Genomic DNA, 19,981 nt, shown 5'->3' with positions numbered 1-19,981 from the left:
AGTTGGGCAAGGGATTTTTGCTTTAAAACGCCTGAAGGGGTATGGGTTCACCATGACGGCCGCATGGTGGCGCCTAAATCTTTACTCCCATGGATTGCCCGATGCGTTCATGTGTTCATGCATGCGGGCAAAGGGGGGATGGCAGACTATATTAATCAAACATGGTATGCACCAGGTATTTCGGCAATTGCAAAACAAATTAGTGAAAGGTGCACCATTTGCCAGGAAATGAATCCAGGCAAGACAGAGAAAGTACAGGCTGCCTCCCACCCAAATCCATCAGGCCCTTTCGTACATTTACAAATGGATTTTATTGAATTACCTCCATGTTTAGGATTTAAGTATGTGTTAGTAATTATAGATATGTTTTCAAGATGGGTCGAAGCTTTCCCATGTAAAAAGAATGATGCTGTAACAGTAGCAAAGTGCTTGTTAAAAGAAATCATACCAAGGTTTGGAATACCTATGCAGCTTTCAAGCAACAGAGGATCGCACTTCACTGGAGCAATCATAAAATAACTATGTAAAGCTTTGCAGATTAACCAGCATTTTCACTGCAGTTATCATCCACAATCCGCAGGACTGGTGGAAAGACATAATGGAGTGCTGAAGAATAAAATTTCTAAACTTTGCAGTGAAACTGGACTTAAATGGGTCGAACTATTACCCTTAGCATTGATGATAATGCGAGCAGCAACCAACAGGACCAATGGACTGTCTCCACATGAGATTGTTATGGGACGACCCCTAAGACTGCCATTCTCAGCACCATTTACGGTGAAACAAATGGACATTCATAAAATGGACGAGGCTATGCTAAACTATTGCATTGCATTAACTAAATGTATTTCCAGCTTTCACCAACAGGTAAAGGAAGCTCAAACGAGTCCAGCAGAGGGAAAGTGCCACGACTTGAAACCAGGAGACGGCGTCTACGTGAAGGTTTTTAAAAGAAAGAATGGTCTGCAACCACGCTTCGAAGGACCATATCAAGTGCTCCTGACTACAAACACAGCCGTAAAAGTCAAGGAAAGATCTTCCTGGATTCACGCATCCCACTGCAAGAAGGCACCGAATAGAGACAATTGAATTTTCAAAGACTCTAACAATGAAGACGTTACTTATATTTTGTATACTAATCGGACTACTGAGTCTAATATGCCAAGGAAATGGGGAAAGATCCCAAAAGAAACGAGAATTACACGTGAATACTTTTTTGTACATGTCTTACGAATATGCTAGACGCAGTAAGTCAGTATGAAAACCCAAAGAACCAAGGCTGGGCTGACTGGATATTGGGAGGATGGCTGGGATCAGTAGGACAAATATTATTGCATGGACTGGTAGTAGTAATAGCCCTGATTGTATGCATTGCTCTGTTTGTCACAATGATTAAGTGTTGTTGCAATAGGTTGGGCAAGGCAGTCTTGCCTGCGATGAATATGGTGATACAGAGAGAAGTAAAGTCAGTAGAGGAAAAGAATTGTCCCCTGGATGAGGAACTGAGACGATTGAATAAAATACAATTATAGGGATTAGAAAACTTAGACAAATATATACATATATATACTCCACGTGCTCTCCTCTTTCTGCAAAACACATTTTCCATTTAAATGGGAACTGCAGGCTAGGAAAAAGAGAGAGGACTCCTTTCAACAACAAGCCAGTGTCATCGACTTTGTATATCACTTGGTCAGCACTTTGGGGGCTTACATAGAAGCACTTGTGCTTAGGAGAACCCCACAGGTTAGTTATAAACTGTGTGGGCCATGAATTAGTCCTCCTCTATAAGCTACAGTTCCCTATCTTCTTAGAAGGTGCATAGTGGCACTAGAACTGCAGGCTAATATAAGCTGCAGGAAAATTAGAACACTGCAGGCTAACATAAGCTGCAGAACTATACAAAGACATAAACCTGAAATCAAATCAAACATAATTAAACCCTACAAGAACACACGCCCAAACACTAAGAATAGACAAAGAAGAAAGACGATCTTAGACAAGGTCAACCATCAATACAGGTAAATCCCGGGGATGGTTCAAACGGCAAAGAAGTCGGTATCCTTGGCTAAAATCTAAATTTAGTACGAGGACCGATAGGAAGAGGTTAATTTCAGTTATGTTGTCCTAGTAAGGACAAAAGGGAAGAATGTGGAAGTACAGTTTCTCACTTAGACATAAAATGGCTTCCTAGGCATAGAATAAAAACTCAAATGGCCGACAGCATGATTCACTAATCAGTTTCAAGGGGATGAGACAATAAAAGGAATGCTACATACATACTCCTTATCTGTGACAAGCTTAACAAGGAGCCTCGTTTACCAAACAAATAGCCAAGGACAGGATAAGGTAAACATCGGCCCACAGGCTCAGTTGGTACAGTGGGAGAACAGAAGGATCCCATAATAAAGGATTAATTAATCTTATCTCAAGGTATTTCTGTTCGTTATTCTAACGAAGCCTGGAATACGTTGTTCCAATAATTCGCAAGGTCTGTGCCTTTGTAATCAGGTATGATTCAATACTATGTCATGTGGCATAGAAAGCCTGTTTTGTTTCTGTACTGTATAAATATGTTACAAATTCTGTATTACTTTGAAGCGGTCTGATGTAGCCCTTGACTACACAACTCTTCCCTTGCAAGCAAATAAAGCCTGTCTTTAACGATACTTTGTGTTTAAGAGTCTTACTCGGGATTCGAGACTTCGACAACAGGCACTAAGGGAATGCACAAGGGTGATCAGTTGACATTGTTATGTAATATTGGATGGATTGGTGTATAATGTTGGATTGGAATTTTTCTTTTGTGGTGGCTTTTATTTCAGCATTGTGGCCAAGAGGACACTGTGATGGTCAATAACAGAGGGAAGGTGATGTGTGGAACTATTGTAGAATGGGTAATTGGGGTTGCGTTCACTGGTACAGCAGCCAGATGAGTCGATCACAGACAGACCAGGCAGAAAGGGGCTCTCTGAATTGCCTCCTCCTTTTCCTCTTCTTCCTCTTCCGCCTCTTCCTCTTTCACTTCCTCCTCTTCCGCCTCCTCCTCTTCCGCTTCCTCCTCCTCCTTATCTGGTTGCCGTATACCTGGTGGTAAGGGCTGTGCCCTCATGATGTCGAGGTTGTGGAGCATGCAGCAGACCACGACGAATCTTGAGACGCGCTCTTGTGAGCACTGCAGGGCTGGGAGAGACAAATAGCACTCGAGTAAAGAATAGTTCAGAAATAGGAGGAATCAGACAGAGGCTAAGTATGATGCAGAATCTAAGATGGTTTGGAAGTGCACATGTGTAAATGCATGTAGCGTGGTAAATAAGGTTGGTGAGCTGAAGGCACAATTTACCCTGTGGGTCTATGATTTAGTGGCAATAACAGAGACCTGGCTCAAAGAAGGGATTGGTGACTTAATGGCCCTGAATTTGCGATCAGAGGCACGCCTCCAGAGTACGCCTACAACCCGGGAAAGATCTACAAACTTACCTCCTGGCTCCAAAGCTATGGCAACTTCGGGTCCTGGGCCTCCAGGCATACGCCTGCATAAAGGCCCACAGATCCTAGGGATACAGGCGGTTCGGAAGCATTCCTGGGATCATGTGGGCCAGGTCCACCAATGAGAAAGGAGGATTCCATTTACAAACAGAATACCCATAAACCCTACTGGAATCTCCAAATCATTAAGCAATTTAGACAACTGTAATAAAAATAAATGTCCTGATTTTCAAATTTAATTATAAGTCCCTTCATTACAGCAAATACAATGAAAAATGGCCAATATTTATATAAACTAATTTTAAGTGTTTGTGCATCATTTATTACACTGGTAAAAGCGGGCCCTAAGCCTGCTTTTACCAGGCGTAAGAATTTTGTGGCAATTGCTGCACAGTGGTTGTGCAAATAGCCCAACTCTGCACGAGCGAAAGTGAATTTCTAGTCGGTTCGGATGATCTGTCATGGCAAACCTTGACAGATCGCAAGTTCCGGGTTTTCGCGCATGCGCAGCGGATGCGGAAACCCGGAACTTGCGAGGCCTTTCAGAAGGCTTACGACAGCATACACTGAGGGTATACCATCACGGGGACCGTAAATTCCAGGCCTATATTGCTGGCTACAAAGTGAATGGTTGTTTTTCAGACTGGAGGGAGGTATACAGTGGTATTTCCCCAGGTGTCGTTATTGGGACCACAATTTAATGCAGAGAAGTGTGAAGTGATACATTTTGGTAAGAAGAATGAGGTGAAGCAATATAAACTAAATTATATAATTTTAAAGGGGTGCAGGAAGAGAGAGACCTGGGGATGTATGTACACAAATCCTTGAAGGTGGCAGGACAAGTTGACAAGGTTGTTAAAAATGCCTTTGCTTTATTAATAGAGACATAGAGTACAAAAGCAAGGAGGTTAGGCTAAACATTTATGAAGCATTGGCCAAGGCCTTGGAAATGGTGCAGAAGAGATTTACTAGAATGGTACCAGGGATGAGGGACTTCAGTTATATGGAGAAGCTAGAGTTGTTCTCCTTACAGCAGAGAAGGTTAAGAGGAGATTTGATAGAAGTGTTCAAAATCATGAACGTTTTGATAGAGTAAACAAGGAGAAACTGTTTCCAGTGGCAGAAAGGTTGGTAACCAGAGAACATAGATTTAAGGTACAATAGCAAAATACTGCAGATGCTGGAAATCTGAAATAACAACAGAAAATACTGGAAAAACTCAGTAGGCCAGGCAGCATCTGTGGAGAGAGAAACAGAGTTAATGTTTCAGGTCTGGGACCTTTCATCAGAACTGGAAAAAGCTGGAGATGTAATAGATATTAAGCAGGTGCAGAGACAGGGTGGGGGGGGGAGGAATTGAAGGAACAATCTGTGCTTTTGTAAGAGGCAGGAAAGATAAAGGGGGAGAAATTCGGTTGGTTGCGCCACCGACTAACGCCTAAAGAGGCCAAGAAGTGGGATGCTAGCCAATTTCCGGGCGGGCGCAGGGCGCCTAGCGCCTCGCCCCATATTGAGCATGCATTTAGCGCCGGCGCTAAATCTTAGCACCCGCTCACGGGCGCAGGCTGATTATGACGTCATTTGAGTGTGCAACGCCTTTTGGGCACCTCAAACCAGAAATTCAGTGGCGCCCCCCTCCGTAGCGCCTGGCGCTAATAGTGACAGCTTACCTGGAACCTTACCAAGTCGCTCTCGGGCTGGAGGAGCGTTATTTAAAGGGGACTGGTGTGGCTTAAAAGCGGCAGCCATTTTTGGAGCACAACTTCCTCGAGAGCTACAAAGAGTTGCTGAGCTGCACACTGAGAGCCATTTGACCACTGAGCCAGCGCAGGCAGACGAACTTCAGCCTTCTGACCATCACCTTGCTGTTAGTGAGCCTTGACAACGGGGAACCTTCCTGTGGGCACTTTTTATGGGGGCTGCATTGGAGGGGAACGTCCTGCTGCTGAATCATCTGGAAAGGGCACTGAGAAGCTGGGAGAGGGGGGCGGGCATGGCCAGACGGAGGAGGGCCAACAGACGTCACCACAGCAAACCTTACGCTGGCAGGGTTTTCCAACAGCAGTTTTCCTACATGAACATGCCGGAGGAGCAGTGTGTCAGAAGGCTGCGATTTAGAAAGGAGGTGGTGACTGAGCTGTGCCAGCTGCTTCAGCCAGATCTGCAGCCTCAGATAAGGTGCAGGACATCTCTGTCGGTGGCTGAGAAGATGCCTGCTGGCCTGAACTTCTACGCGAGCGGCTCTTCTCAGGCTGCGCGTCAGAGGCTGATCAGAAGTAGCTTCTAGGCCCCTCTCACGGAATGCTTGCTGCCATTCCAAGAACAGGAATGGAACCGGTCTGATACCCCCAAGCCTGTGAATGGCAAGATGCATGTAAATAGCAGGCATGGCCATTGTAAATGAAGAAAGTGTTTCATTACTCAAAATGTGGTTCCTTCAAACATGAGAAAGCTATGGCAACAGAAAGCAAAACTAATACACTGACACATAACTGCCTCTCACACCCGGGAGACTGTCCAAAACATAAATCACATTCCAACCATCTTCCTTGGCCTTGATTCCACTGCGCCAACCAAAGCATCCAATGCCCCATCAGTGAGGCGTTCCGCCCTCTGCCTCACCTTTTCCATGTCTTGCTAGGCTGGTGCGCCACAGGTAGGCTCCCACCGCTTTGAAGGCCTACAAGGCAGTGAGTGTGTCTGGTGATGCCAATTGACCTGCCCCTTTAAGAGCTGGCCGGCTCCAGTGTGTCTCAGGGAAAGTGATTATTGACAGCACCTTCGCTGCGCCCCGCCGCCGCGAAATTGGGTTGCGCCTCCGGGTTAGCGCCTTAAGAGTAGCGTGCAGCGCCAGATTTAGCGCCGCAATCACCTTTAGGGGCGCTGCAACCCAATATCACGCTAGGTGGCGCTAAATTGCGCCTGGCGCTAAACTTTGCACATCGCCAGGACTAGCGCCCCAAACGCGGCTATACCAAATTTCTAGGCCAAAATGTTGCAAATGGGAATGGCAAAATCATACAGGATGATAATTGGGGCTGGGGTTATAGTTTGAAATTGTTGAATTCAATGTTGAGTCCAGAGGGCTGTAAAGTACCTAATCGAAAGATGAGGTGCTGTTCCTCGAGCTTACGTTGAGCTGCATTGGAATAATATAATAGGCTGAGGACAAAGAGATCAGAGTGGGAGTGAAACGGTGAATTAAAGTGACAGGCGACCGGAAGCTCAGGGTCACCTTACAGACTGAATGGAGGTGTTACGCAAAGCGGTCGCCCAATCTGCGTTTGGTCTCCCCAGTGTAGAGGAGACTGCATCGTGAGCAGCGAATGCAGTATACTAAATTGCAAGAAGTACAAGTAAATCGCTGTTTCACCTGGAAGGGGTGTTTGGGGCCCTGGACAGTGGGAAGGGAGGAGGTAAAAGGGCATGTGTTGCATCTCCTGCGCTTGCACGGGAAGGTGCCGGGCGAAGGGGAAGGGCTGTTAGGGGTGATTGAGGGGTGGACCAGGGTGTCGTGGAGGGAGCGGTCCCTTCGGAATGCTGAAAGGGGAGGTGAGGGGAAGATGCATTTGGTGGTGGGATCACGTTGGAGGTGGCAGAAATGGTGGAGGATGATCCGTTGAATGTGGAGGCTGTTGGGTGAAAGGTGAGGACAAGGGGAACCCTATCATGGTTCTGGGAGGGAGGGGAAGGGGCGAGAGCAGAAGTGCGGGAAATGGAACGGACACAGTCAAGGGCCGTGTCAACCACAGTAGAGAGGAATCCTCGGTTGAGGAAAAAGGAAGACATGTCGGAAGCACTGGTATGGAAGGTGGCATCATCAGGACAGACGCGGCGGAGACGGAGAAACTGGGAGAATGGAATAGAGTCCTTACAGGAAGCGGGGTGGGAGGAAGTGTAGTCCAGGTAGCTGTGGGAGTCAGTGGGCTTGTAGTGGATGTTTGTAGAAAGCTGATCGCCAGAAATGGAGACAGAGAAGTCAAGGAAGGGAAGAGAAGAGTCGGAGATGGTGGGGGAAGGGTGGAAATTGGAAATAAAGTGAATGAACTTATCTAGTTCAGGGCGAGAGCAGGAAATGGCACCGATACAGTCATCGATGTACCGGAAAAAGAGGTGAGGGAGGGGACCTGAGTAGGACTGGAACAAAGAATGCTCCACATATCCCATGAAAAGGCAGGCATAGCTAGGGCCCATGCAGGTTCCCATAGCAACACCTTTAATTTGGAGGAAGTGAGTGGAGTCAGAGGAGAAGTTGTTCAATGTGAGAACAAGTTCAGCCAGGCAGAGGAGGGTGGTGGTGGATGGGGACTGGTTGGGCCTCTGTTCAAGGAAGAAGCAGGGCGCCCTTAGGCCGTCCTGGTGGGGGATGGAGGTGTAGAGGGATTGGACACCCATAGTGAAAAGGAGACGGTTGGGGCCAGGAAACTGGAAACTGTTAAAGTGACGGAGATTTAAGATTTAAGGTAATTGGCAAAAGAACCAGAGGCGACAGGAGGAATTTTTTTTTACACTGCAAGTTGCTGTGATTTGGAATGCACTGCCTGAAAGGGTGCTGGAAGCAGATTCAGTAGTAACATTCAAAAGGGAATTGGATAAAAACTTGAAGTGATAAAACATGCAGGTTATTGGGAGTGGCACTCGTGGACTAGTTCTACCAAAAGGGCAGGCACAGACACGATGGGCCAAATGACCTCCTTCCTTGCAGTATCATTCTATGATTCTATGATACTTCCACAGAGGGAACTGAGAAAGCAGCTGTGTGTACTGAGCTTTTATTCATATCGGGACTCCTGATTTTTAACCAACTTCATGAAGTGCCATTCAATCTCGCCTTCGTCTTATTGACGAGTTTCCTGTACCCTGGGAAACACGTACAAGAGGTGTTAATTTCAAATTGCTGCCAAAATCTCATGAAAGGACCCTCATTTAAATATTATAATTACAGACCGGCCTTTCCAGAGCAGGTTATTTGGACGCTCCGACATCCATCACAGTAAAATCAGAAACAGGCGTGTTTACAGAAGATTTTGTGAATTTGACAATTTAACCCTCTCGACCATCTCCTGCCCATCATGGGGGGATTGAAATTCCCCCCAAAGTCTCCGCACCATGAGACATTGAAATACGTGGTAAAGAAATAGGCTTATGTTTTGAAACTAGGGGGGAGTGGGTTAATTTCTTAAAAATCTAAAACCCAACCCCAGCCCACCGTGAATGCACCTACTTCCAGTTTAACCAGGGCGGGGCAGGTTGGGGGGTGGGCGAGCAGCCTGATCACGGAGGGTGAGTTAGTAATTTAAATATGCTAATGAGACTGCGTGCCTCAGATTTTAGCAGCCATTTAGATTTAATGCTTGAGTTTGTGTGCCAGGAGGAGCAGGAGTGATTCCCAGAAAACCAAGCTAACCTGCCACAATCGGCCTCCCTCCCTGCGATTCAACGACTCTCCCCTGCATTCTTCAGGTCAACCCCCGATCTCTTCCCCCCGCGATCTCTACCCCCCGCAATCTCTTCCCCCGCAATCTCCTCCCCCCGTGATCTCTTCACCCTTGCATTCTTTTCCTCCGTGATCTCTCCCCCCGCAAATTCTTCCCCCGCGATCTCTTCCCTCGCAATCCCTTCCCCCCGGCAATCTCGTCTCCTCGGCGATCTCTTCCCCGCTATCTCTTCCCCCGTGATCTCTTCTCCCTGTGATCTTTTGCCCCCTGATCTCTTCCTTGCGATCTTTTCTCCCCTGCAATCTCCCCCTCCCCCTATCTCTCCCACCACTCCAGTCTCTGGCTGTGTCCTTGTAACACAGGCCTTCCCGCCCAGCAGCCAGCCTTCAATCTGGCCGGCTACCAGCCAGGAAACGGAGAAAAAAATTCAACCAAGTCATGCAGTTAAATTCAGCTGAACCTTCACGTTCCCTGTACTTTCGGGTTTCCCAGCCGCTACGAGTCCCCCCTGCTCTCTCCCCACCTCCCCGCAAATATCAGGGCCTAGGTGTCTGTCTTATATTTTAGAAATTTCTGGACCCATTCAAAAAGCCATTGTCCAGTTCATAACAGAGCCAATGACAACCTTAGCTAGATTATAAAATATTATTAAATTGCTTATATCACCAAATGAACAAAATATAATTGTTATTTGCATGTCTTAACTTCAATCTATTTGGATTTATTTTGCCACACAGTGAAAAAGTTCATTGGTGAACTGGTGAACTGGTGTTTTTTGTGATATCATTGTCTTTCCAGCCTTCTGGGTATATTGTGCTCCAGTTTCGCTGCCTGGCGTTGTTTGTTATGTAGGTCAGTGCTTCAACAATAAGACTGTTGTGCACAAGAGTCTGGTTCCAGTGATAGCAGGTGGCGTTAAAAGCTTATTTCGTAGATCACTTGCACTTCCTGTAATCAAATCAAAATGTTGCGAGAAAATCAGCAGGGCAGAGATCAATTATTTTAAATTAAATTGGTGGCCTGGGCTCTCATCAGGCCTAGTGAAAAGCTCCTGTCCAATAAATCAATTTTCTGAGAGGTCTCACCAGAAACCAGTGCTAATAGGAAGAAAAAACTGTCAGGGGCCAAAAGAAAAATGTAAGGTCAATGAACTAGAGAGGGTACAGAGGAGATTTAGAAGGATGTTGCCGGGAGTACAGAATCTTAGCTATGAGGAAAGATTGGATAGGCTGGGTTTGTTTTCCTTGGAACAGAGGAGGCTGAGGGGAGACATTACTGAGGTGTATAAAATTATGAAAGGCATAGATAAAGTGGATAGAAAGGACCTATTTCCCGAAGCAGAGGGGTCAAAACCCAGGGGGCACAGATTTAAAGTAATTTGGGGGAAGTTTTAGAGGGGATTTGAGGGGAAATTTCTTCACCCAGAGGGTTGTGGGGGTTTGGAACTCACTGCCTGAAAGGGTGGTAGAGGCAGGAACCCTAACCACATTTAAAAAGTACTTGGATGTGCACTTGGGATGCTGTAACCTGCAGGGCTCCGGACCAAAGTTGGGAAGTGGGATTAGGCTGGATAGCTCTTTGTTGGCCGGCACGGACACGATGGGCCGAAATGGCCTCCTTCCGTGCTGTAACTTTCTATGATTCTATGTACCGGATAGAATACGAACACAGAAAACTGAAGGGCAGAACAGACCAGCTGCTCCATCAAGCCTGCCCCACACCATGATAGCAAGTGCATTGCGACTAAACACTTCTTACCTCCCTCTTTTCTCCCTCTCCCCCCACCCCACAGCCACTTAATCTCCTGGGAGAGGCAAAAAAAAAAACCCAGGGCCAATAAGGGAAAGATTACTCTGGAAAATTTCTCTCAGACCCCCCTCAGGCGATTGAAACCAATTCAGGAGCTCACACGGACCACTTAATGAATATGAGGCAAGAAATCCTGACTTAAACATGGGGCACATCATCCTCTTGCACGAGCAAAAAAGAAAAAGAAAATAAGACAAAGAATTATCGATCTGCTATTTCAACCCTCTTGTCTGTGGCCATTCAATCACAAACACCACAATAGCCACCTGGTCAACTTACAGGTGTGGCAAAAATCAGAAAAGTGCACGGAGGTGAGGCATAGGGCGCACGACAGCTGCGTGCTAAGTAAAGCTCAGGTAAAACATGAAACCATTGTAACCACAACACCCCAAGCTTGCTGTCCCATTGTAGAAACTATGGACCAAAGGGGGAACATTCGCTCCCATATCTGTTGGATGCACCCAGCAAACAAGGACACTGGAATGAGAAAAGTGATCCCAAATCGAGTCACTGCACTGCTCTCTGGCAAACAGTTAGACAGCTCACGTCTGCGGGAGGACAGGCAGCCTCGCTCCAGTGGCAATAGGATGAACACAAATTACATGGGCATGATAAATTGACCCTTAGTGTTAGGGGGATTAAATACATGGGGCTACGGGGATAGGTGTGGGATATGTGTTGGTGTAGGGGTTACGGGGATCGGGTGGGATATGTGTCGGTGCAGGCTCGATGGGCCGAAATGGCCTCTACCTGCACTGTGGGGTTTCTGTGATTTCTGTGATTTCCGTGAAGGGTTGCCAAGATATACTGATGAAAAGGAGAGTGAAATGAGACCTGGATATCTTTACCATTGTAGGGGTAATCTTCTGAGTACATGCTGATGACAGGGAACCTCACTGCGCATACTGACAGTCATGGGTTTTAAAATCAATGAATGGAAAATGCTTACGTATTACTTTTTGCAGTGTAAGAATGTTGAACACCTCCATTAAAACAGTGGACAAACATAAATTATAGTTTAGAGGTAATTTTACAAAATCATACTCCTGGTACGGAGTCTGCGGTTGGACACGTGCTCGCCAACAATTTTCCACCCAATCGGAACCCCGCACACTGGAAGCAGATATTGAGAATTTGTCCCCCAAGAATTTCCATCATCCAGAGGCCCGATTTCATAAAATTATCGTCAAGTATCATGTGTTGTGATACAAATGATTAATACTTTACAACAGCTGAACAATATGAGGGTAATTTTATGAGTTTGCCCTGCAGGTAGCCTTGCCTGCTGGCTACATGGACTCATAAAATGACACTCAATATGTTAACTATTCATATGTTAATATCAAAACCAATAACTTCTAGGCTATTATGTGTTGAAATGAAAGGAGTTAAGTCTAAACAAATTGTGTCTTACATTTAGTAATATGAGTAACATCAAATTGCTTTGCTTTTGGGTGAAATTTATTATCATTTAAAAACCAATAATAAAATGACTGCCATCATTAATGTAAAAGATATCCTTGGTTTTGGCCAGATGAAACCAAATTAAACAACAAATTCTGTAAGAATTTTTCTCTCCAACATTGTCCATGATCATGGCTTGACACAATCTAGATGAGTTTGTGTTAAACAGCGAATACATGAGTAGTAATGAACAAACTAATTTTGCTCAGATATTTGGTTCAGCTTAACTGAAGTCTAATCAACTGTAAAGAGAACCAAAAATCACTATTTGTTATGGAAGCCAACATGGCAAAGTATAAAATATATCCTTTCACATCATTATAATCTTATTGCTATTTCTCTTTTTATATTGTGATACTCCCTGCCCTGATCCACTTTATAAATTACTAGCTGGAGTGCCCGGCGGTGCCGAGGGTTTTTTGAGGGCATGTTGTTGTTGGAAGAGAGAGAGAGAGAGACTGGGGGGAGAAAAGAGAGACTGGGGGGGGAGAGAGCGACTGGGGGGAAGGGGGGGAGAGAGCGACTGGGGGGACGAGAGAGAGAGAGAGTGACTGAGGGGGAGAGAGAGACTGGGGGGGAGAGAGCGACTGGGGGGAAGAGAGAGAGAGAGAGACTGGGGGGGAGAGAGAGAGAGGGAAAGAGAGAGGGGGAGGGAGAGAGAAAGAGAGAGAGAGACTGGGGGAGAAGAGAGAGATGGGGCGAAGAGAGAGAGAGACTGCTGGATTTAGTTCAGGATTAAAATGGAGAGAGAGGGGGGGAAGGAGCGCCTCACGCCTGGCCCGATGGACCCCTGCGAAGGAAGGAAGGAAGGAAGAAGGCGAGCTCTCCCTCCCTCTCACACCCCCTCACTCTTTCCCTCCCTCACCCTCTCTCTCTCCCTCCCCCTGTCTCTCCCTGCTTTACTCTCTCTCCCTCCCTCCCCTCTCCTCTCCCTCCCTGCCCCTCTCCTCTCCCTCCCTCCCCCTCTCCTCTCCCTCCCTCCCCCTCTCCTCTCCCTCCCTCCCCCTCTCCTCTCCCCTCATCCCCCTTCCCCCCTCCCCCTCTAACCCCCTTCCCCCCTCCCCCTCTTCCCCCTTCCCCCTGCCCCCTCCTCCACCTTCCCCCCTCCCCCTCCTCCCTCTTCCCCCACTCCCCCTCCTCCCCCTCCCCCTCCTCCCTCTTCCCCCCTCCCCTCCTCCCTCTTTCCCCCCTCCCCCTCTTCCCCCTCGCCCTCCTCCCTCCTCCCCCCTCCCCCTCCTCCCCCTCCCTCTTCCCCCTCCCTCTTACCCTCTCCCCTCCCCCCTCTCCCCTCCCCGAGCCCTCATCCCCCGCTCCAATCTCTCTTTCCGCCCCGGGTCCCGGGCCTCGGCACCTGGATGAACGCTTTGCCCTGGACGTTTTTGGCGGCCTCGGCCGTCACCCTGATGCCGTTGGCCGAGGCGAAGACGGTGACCTGGTCGGCTTTCCGCCCCGGGGCCCGGGCCTCGGCACCTGGATGAACGCGTTCCCCTGGATGCTTTTGGCGGCCTCGGCCGTCACCCCAATGACGTTGGCCGAGGCGAAGACGGTGACGTGGTCGTGGAAATGAATGGCCTTCAGCAGGTTCGACAGGTTCCGGGCGCGCCGGGAATCCGCTGAACTCGAGGCCCAGGCTTCCCGTGCTGCTAGGCCGCGGCTCCGCGCATCCACTACAATAAAGAGAGATTCCTAAATATTAAAGTTCAGGTTTTTAAGCACCCCATAGCTAAGAAGACAACTGCAGAAAAGAACCTAACGGGGTACACACCGAAAGTGGGAAAAATAAACACACAGAGAGTGGGAAAAATAAATCAATAGTTAGGAATCAAGATGGCGGCCACTCACCTCAGCTCAGAAGGATTAGGCCCGCCCACACATGCAATGAAATGCCCCCCCGTGATGCACCGATTGATCAACCATCAGGTTAATCCCCTGTATGATTGGTCAACCATCACGTCACGGTGGCATAGTGGTTAGCACTGTTGCCTCACAGCGCCAGGGACCTGGGTTCAAATCTGGCCTCGGGCGACTGTCTGTGTGGAGTTTGCACATTCTCCCTGTGTCTGCGTGGGTTTCCTCCGGGTGCTCCGGTTTCCTCCCACAGTCCAAAGGTGTGCAGGTTAGGTTGATTTGGCTATGATAAATTGACCCTTAGTGTTAGGGGATTAAATACGTGGGGTTACGGGGATAGGGTGGGATATGTGTCAGTGCAGGCTCGATGGGCCGAAATGGCCTCTATCTGCACTGTAGATTCTGTGTAATGAGCGGAATGCTGCCGTTTTTTGAACCTTTTTTGTATACTGTCCGAACAATTTTTGTCTGACCAAAAAGTAAATACACCTATTAGACTCCCCTAATGATAAGCTTTCTTTTGATATAACACGTGTAGGTACGCTCTATAACTTTTGTGTGTATAGCGGACAGACAGACATACAGACAGACAAACAGACAAACAGAGAGACAAACAGAGAGACAAACAGAGAGACAAACCGCTTTATATATATAGATTACGACATTCTATTCAATTTACTATAGTTTCATCTTTACTCTAGAAATGTAAAATCCTTCTTGCTATCCACACATATGCTTCAGTATGACACATTATTGTAAAATGGATATTGTTGTGATATTTATTTTTGGCGGTATCTTAGCTGTTTGCTGGCTTTTATGGAGTGGTCTGTGAAGGTCGCAGATCCTGTAAACATTGACAATAATACAAATTTGAGTATGTGTAAAGCACAAAAAGCAAGAAGAGTGGTCTGTGCAGAGTGATCTTAAATGGAGTACTTTTAAACTGAGTGTTAAACTTTGGAATTTGGAGAGAGTTGGAATTCGGTGCAGAGGGAGAAGGAGGTGCTGCTTTTTGTCTCCAATACTTGTACTGCTTTGAGTTACAGGGAAATATTTAATTTAATCTACCAAAAACTTAAACTAGATCTAGTAATTAGCTAAAATATAAACTATAAACTAAGTTAACTGAAATACATACATTGTGGCGGTTCCACCGGGTGTCCCTGACTATGTATATACATATTTCCCTTTAACTTACCTTTGTATGTACATAACTTACCTGTTTGGGCCGTTGCCCCTTTAACTTACCTGTTTGGGCCGGTGCCCCTTTAAGAACGCGACATAATGCACTGACATCACGTCGCGCGTCGCGTAACACACCGAGATGCGAGCCGACCCAGCTCGGCCTTACACTCTCCCGACAGTCGCTGGCACAACTTGGCCTCCCGCTCCTGCGATGGCCGCCGGCCCGGTTTGGCCTCCCGCGCCCGCAATGGCCGCCGGCCCGGTTCGTCCGCCCACTCTCGCGTCTTCGGGCGCAACGGCCAGCCCCAGTTGCGCGCCAACACAGCAATGCAGGTCACGTGACCGCCCAAGTGTGGGCAAACACGCTGACGGCACGACGCGGTCACGTGCCCACCTAAGCGCGGGAAAACGCGACCGAGCGTGATGACATCATCACGCTCTCCACAGGACAGCGGAGTCAGTCCTCGTGGCGTCCCCGCTGGGGAAAGACCTACTTCACAGTGCTCCTGCATCCAACCGCCTTACCTGCTGTATTTCGTCTGTTCTTGTAAATAAACAACTTCTAGATTGTTCTCCTGAAGTCGAACTCGATTATTTAGTAGTCATTCGTCCGATACCTACCTAGGTGAACACGAACTGCTACAACATTTTAATTAACTTACTAAATAAGACATGGCAGTGCAGGTGGTGTACCGCAACAGCAGCAAGTGGGAGTTTCTGGAGAGCTTCGGGATCCCAGACGACCATTTCTGCAGTAATTGTCTGCTCCTGAAAAAACTTCAGCTCAGAGTTGTTGAGCTGGAGTCGGAGGTGCAGACATTGCAGGGCATCAGGGAGGGGGAGATTTATCACAGAATCACAGAAACCCCACAGTGCAGATAGAGGCCATTTCAGCCCATCGAGCCTGCACTGACACATATACCACCCGATCCCCGTAACCCCTGCACCAACACATATCCCACCCTATCCCCGTAACCCCATGTATTTAATCCCCCTAACACTAAGGGTCAATTTATCATAGCCAATCAACCTAACCCGCACATCTTTGGACTGTGGGAGGAAACCGGAGCACCCGGAGGAAACCCACGCAAACACGGGGAGAATGTGCAAACTCCACACAGACAGTCACCCGAGGCCGGATTCGAACCCGGGTCCCTGGCGCTGTGAGACAACAGTGCTAACCACTATGCCACTGTGCTGGACACTTTGATCCAGGAGGCAGTCACACCACTTAGGTTAGGTAATGGTACAGGTCTGGTTAGTGGTCAGGGACAGGAGGGTGTGACTACAACTCAGGCAGGTAAGGGGACCCCAGGTGCATTGCTGGGGGAGCCTCAGCCTTTGCCCTTGTCCAAAAGGTATGAGGTTCTTGCTGCCTGTGTGGATGAGGGCAAAGTCTGCAGGGTGGATGAACCAACTGACCACGGCACCATGGTATAGGGGGCCATTCAAGTGGGGGGAGTGAAAAGGAATATTGTAGTGGTAGGGGACAGTATAATCAGGGGGATAGATACTGTTCTCTGCAGCCGTGACCGGGAGTTCCAAAGGCTGTGATGCCTGCCTGGTGCCAGGGTTAAGGATATCTCCTCGTGGGAGGGGGAGGATCCAGTTGTTGTCGTCCACATAGGAACCAATGACATAGGTAGACATGAGGTTCTACTGAGAGGGTTTGAGGAACTAGGGTCCAAATTAAAAAGCAGAACCTCAAAGGTAATAATCTCTGGATTGTTACCTGAGCCATGCGCAAATTGGCATAGGGACAAGCAGATCAGAGAGTTAAATACGTGGCTCAAAGAGTGGTGTGGAAGGAAGGGGTTTCATTTCATAGGGCACTGGCACCAGTACTGGGAAAAGAGGGAGCTGTTCCATTTGGACTTAAACCAGGCTAAGACCAGTTTCCTGGCAAATCGAATAACTAGGGCTGTAGAGAGGGCTTTAAACAAAAAAGTGGGGGGAGGGGTCAGGTGAGGGGAAATTTAGAAATCTAAAGCGAAAAGTCAAGGCAATGGAGAAGTGTAGCAATTTGGGTATGGATAAGCAGAGTGTGACAGGAAGGGACAGAGAGTTTAACGGTAAAAGTTCATCAGCGAATAAGGTGAAAGCAGGGAATAATGATAAAAAGTTAAAACTAAAGGCTCTTTACCTGAATGCTCGAAGCGCCGAATTAGTGGCACAAATAGAGATAAACGGCTTTGATCTAATAGCCATTTCTAAGTGACCATCTTCAAGAAATGTGACAAGTCCGATTGCGGTAATTACAGAGGAATTTCTCTGCTGTCTACCACAGGGAAAGTCATCGCAAGAATCCTCCTCAATCGCCTTCTCCCAGTGGCCGAAGAGCTCCTTCCAAAGTCGCAATGCGGATTCCGCCCACTAAAGGGCACAATGGACATGATCTTCACCGCATGTCAATTACAAGAGAAATACAGGGAACAGCACCAACCGCTGTACATGGCCTTCTTTGATCTCACAAAGGCCTTCGACACTGTCAACCATGAGGGATTATGGAGTGTCCTCCTCAAATTCGGCTGCCCTCAAAAGTTTGTCACCATCCTCCGCCTGCTTCACGACGACATGCAAGCCAGGATCCTGACCAACGGTTCCACCACAGATCCAATTCACGTACGAACCGGAGTTAAGCAAGGCTGTGTCATCGCACCAACGCTCTTCTCGATCGTCCTTGCTGCAATGCTCCATCTCACCCTCAGTAAGCTCCCCGCTGGAGTGGAGCTAATTTACAGAACAAACTGGAAACTGTTCAATCTCCGTCACCTCCAGTCCAGATCCAAGGTTATCCCAACCTCTGTCACCAAATTACAGTATGCAGACGACGCTTGTGTCTGCGCTTCCTCGGAGGTCAAACTCCAAACCATCGTCAACACCTTCACTGAAGCGTATGAGAGCATGGACCTTACACTAAACATCCGTAAGACAAAGGTCCTCTACCAACCTGCCCCCACCACACAGTACTGCCCCCCCCCGATTACCAAAATCCATGACAAGGGGGCCACTTTCCATACCTCGGGAGCCTACTGTCAACAAGGGCAGACGTCGACGACGAAGTCCAACACCACCTTCAGTGTGCCAATGCAGCCTTCATGGTCTACAGAGCAGCAATGATACCCGACCTGCTGTATGCCTCAGAGACATGGACCATGTATAGCAGGCACTTCAAAGCACTGGAGAGGTACCACCAACGCTGCCTCCACAAGATCCTGCAAATCCATTGGCAGGATATGTGCACCAACGTGAGTGTTCTCACTCAGGCCAACATCCCCAGCATCGAAGCTTTGACCACGCTCGATCAGCTCCGATGGACGGGTCACATTGTCTGCATGCCCGATACGAGACTCCCAAAACGAGCGCTCTACTCGGAGCTCCAGCACAGCAAGAGAGCCCCAGGTGGGCAGAGGAAACGCTTCAAGGACACCCTCAAAGCTCCTTGAAAAAGTGTAACATCCCCACCAACACCTGGGAATCCCTGGCCCAAGACCGCAAAAAGTGGAGGAGAAGCATCCGGGAAGGTGCCGAACACCTCGAGTCTCTTCGCTGGGAGCAAGCGGAAGCCAAGCGGAGGCAGCGCAAGGAGCGCACGTCAACCCAAGCACCCCACCCACCCACCCCTTCAACCACCGTCTGCCCCACCTGTGACAGAGACTGTAGGTCCCGCATTGGACTCATCAGTCACCTGCGAACTCATTTTTAATGTGGAAGCAAGCCATCCTCAGTTCCGAGGGACTGCCTAAGAGGAAGAGAAGAAGATTACAGAGGCATGGTTGCAAGTTGACCAATGTTGGGAGCTAAATATTCCAGGGTACTTGATGTTTAGAAAAGACAGGCAGAATGGAAAAGGAGGGGAGTGGGGTAGCCCTGATAATAAAGGATGACATAAGGACAGTAGTGAGAAAAGATCTTGGCTTGGAAGATCAGGAAGCAGAATCTGTCAAAAATATCAAATATCCCACCTGACCCAGCACCAATTCCGCCCGCTGACCTCCCGGAAAATTCTGGCCTTTGATTTTTGGACTCTAGGGGAATCAAGGGATATGGAGATTGGGCGGGAAAGTGGAGTTGAGGTCAAAGATCATCCATGATCTTCTTGAATGGCGGAGCAGGCTCGATGGGCCGTATGGCCTACTCCTGCTCCTATTTCTTATGTTAATATAAGCATAATAAAGCTTGTATTCGTCATCTGACTGCAACAAACATAACTATTATCAAATTACTGGAAAGGATCCATTCATCACATAATTGGAGTACTCTGGCAGCTGTCTGTTTTCCCTCTGAAAAAGTGACATTCAAGAGTGTGAACTTTCAATAATTATCAGTTTTGACAGAATTTATATAAACTTTGTCATTCTGAGGAACAATGGCAGCTGACTGCAGTATTGGTGCCAGCTATCAGAAATGTACAAACCAGTGGTAAATCAGATAGAGAAATCAAAAAGCTTTCAATCTTAAGCACTGCCTCCTCCATTTGAGTGTGTGACACTGGTTTTAGTGTGGCTGTTAATGTTTGAGAATGAGAAGAGAAAAAAAAGACCAATAAAAGAAATATGGTTATAATTCCAATCAGAGATAAGCAGTAGGGCGCTCATTAAATCCCTTACAGGATGAAAATGTCCTGAGGTTGTCAAATGACGAGCAGGAGGTTTGGAAAAATCTAATTGCCACCTAAAATAGAAGAAGAAATATACGGTGCAAGCACTAAAGGATGGATACCCTTTAAGTCCTTTAGTACAAACCAG

At 47.7% G+C, this 19,981-nt stretch overlaps 1 pseudogene; it reads right to left on the bottom strand.

Annotated features, from left to right (window-relative positions):
• The window catches only part of LOC147117610 (lecithin retinol acyltransferase pseudogene), a 30,040-nt pseudogene extending 26,511 nt beyond the window's left edge, over positions 1–3,529 (bottom strand).
• Positions 3,530–19,981: the final 16,452 nt, after the last annotated feature.

Source organism: Somniosus microcephalus, chromosome 5 (assembly GCF_052327205.1).
Source record: "Somniosus microcephalus isolate GS21.2 chromosome 5, FLI_Smic_1.0, whole genome shotgun sequence".
Classification (NCBI taxonomy): Eukaryota; Metazoa; Chordata; class Chondrichthyes; order Squaliformes; family Somniosidae; genus Somniosus; species Somniosus microcephalus.
The sequence above is the reverse complement of the archived record's forward strand: the minus strand, read 5'-3'. Positions and strand labels throughout refer to the sequence as shown.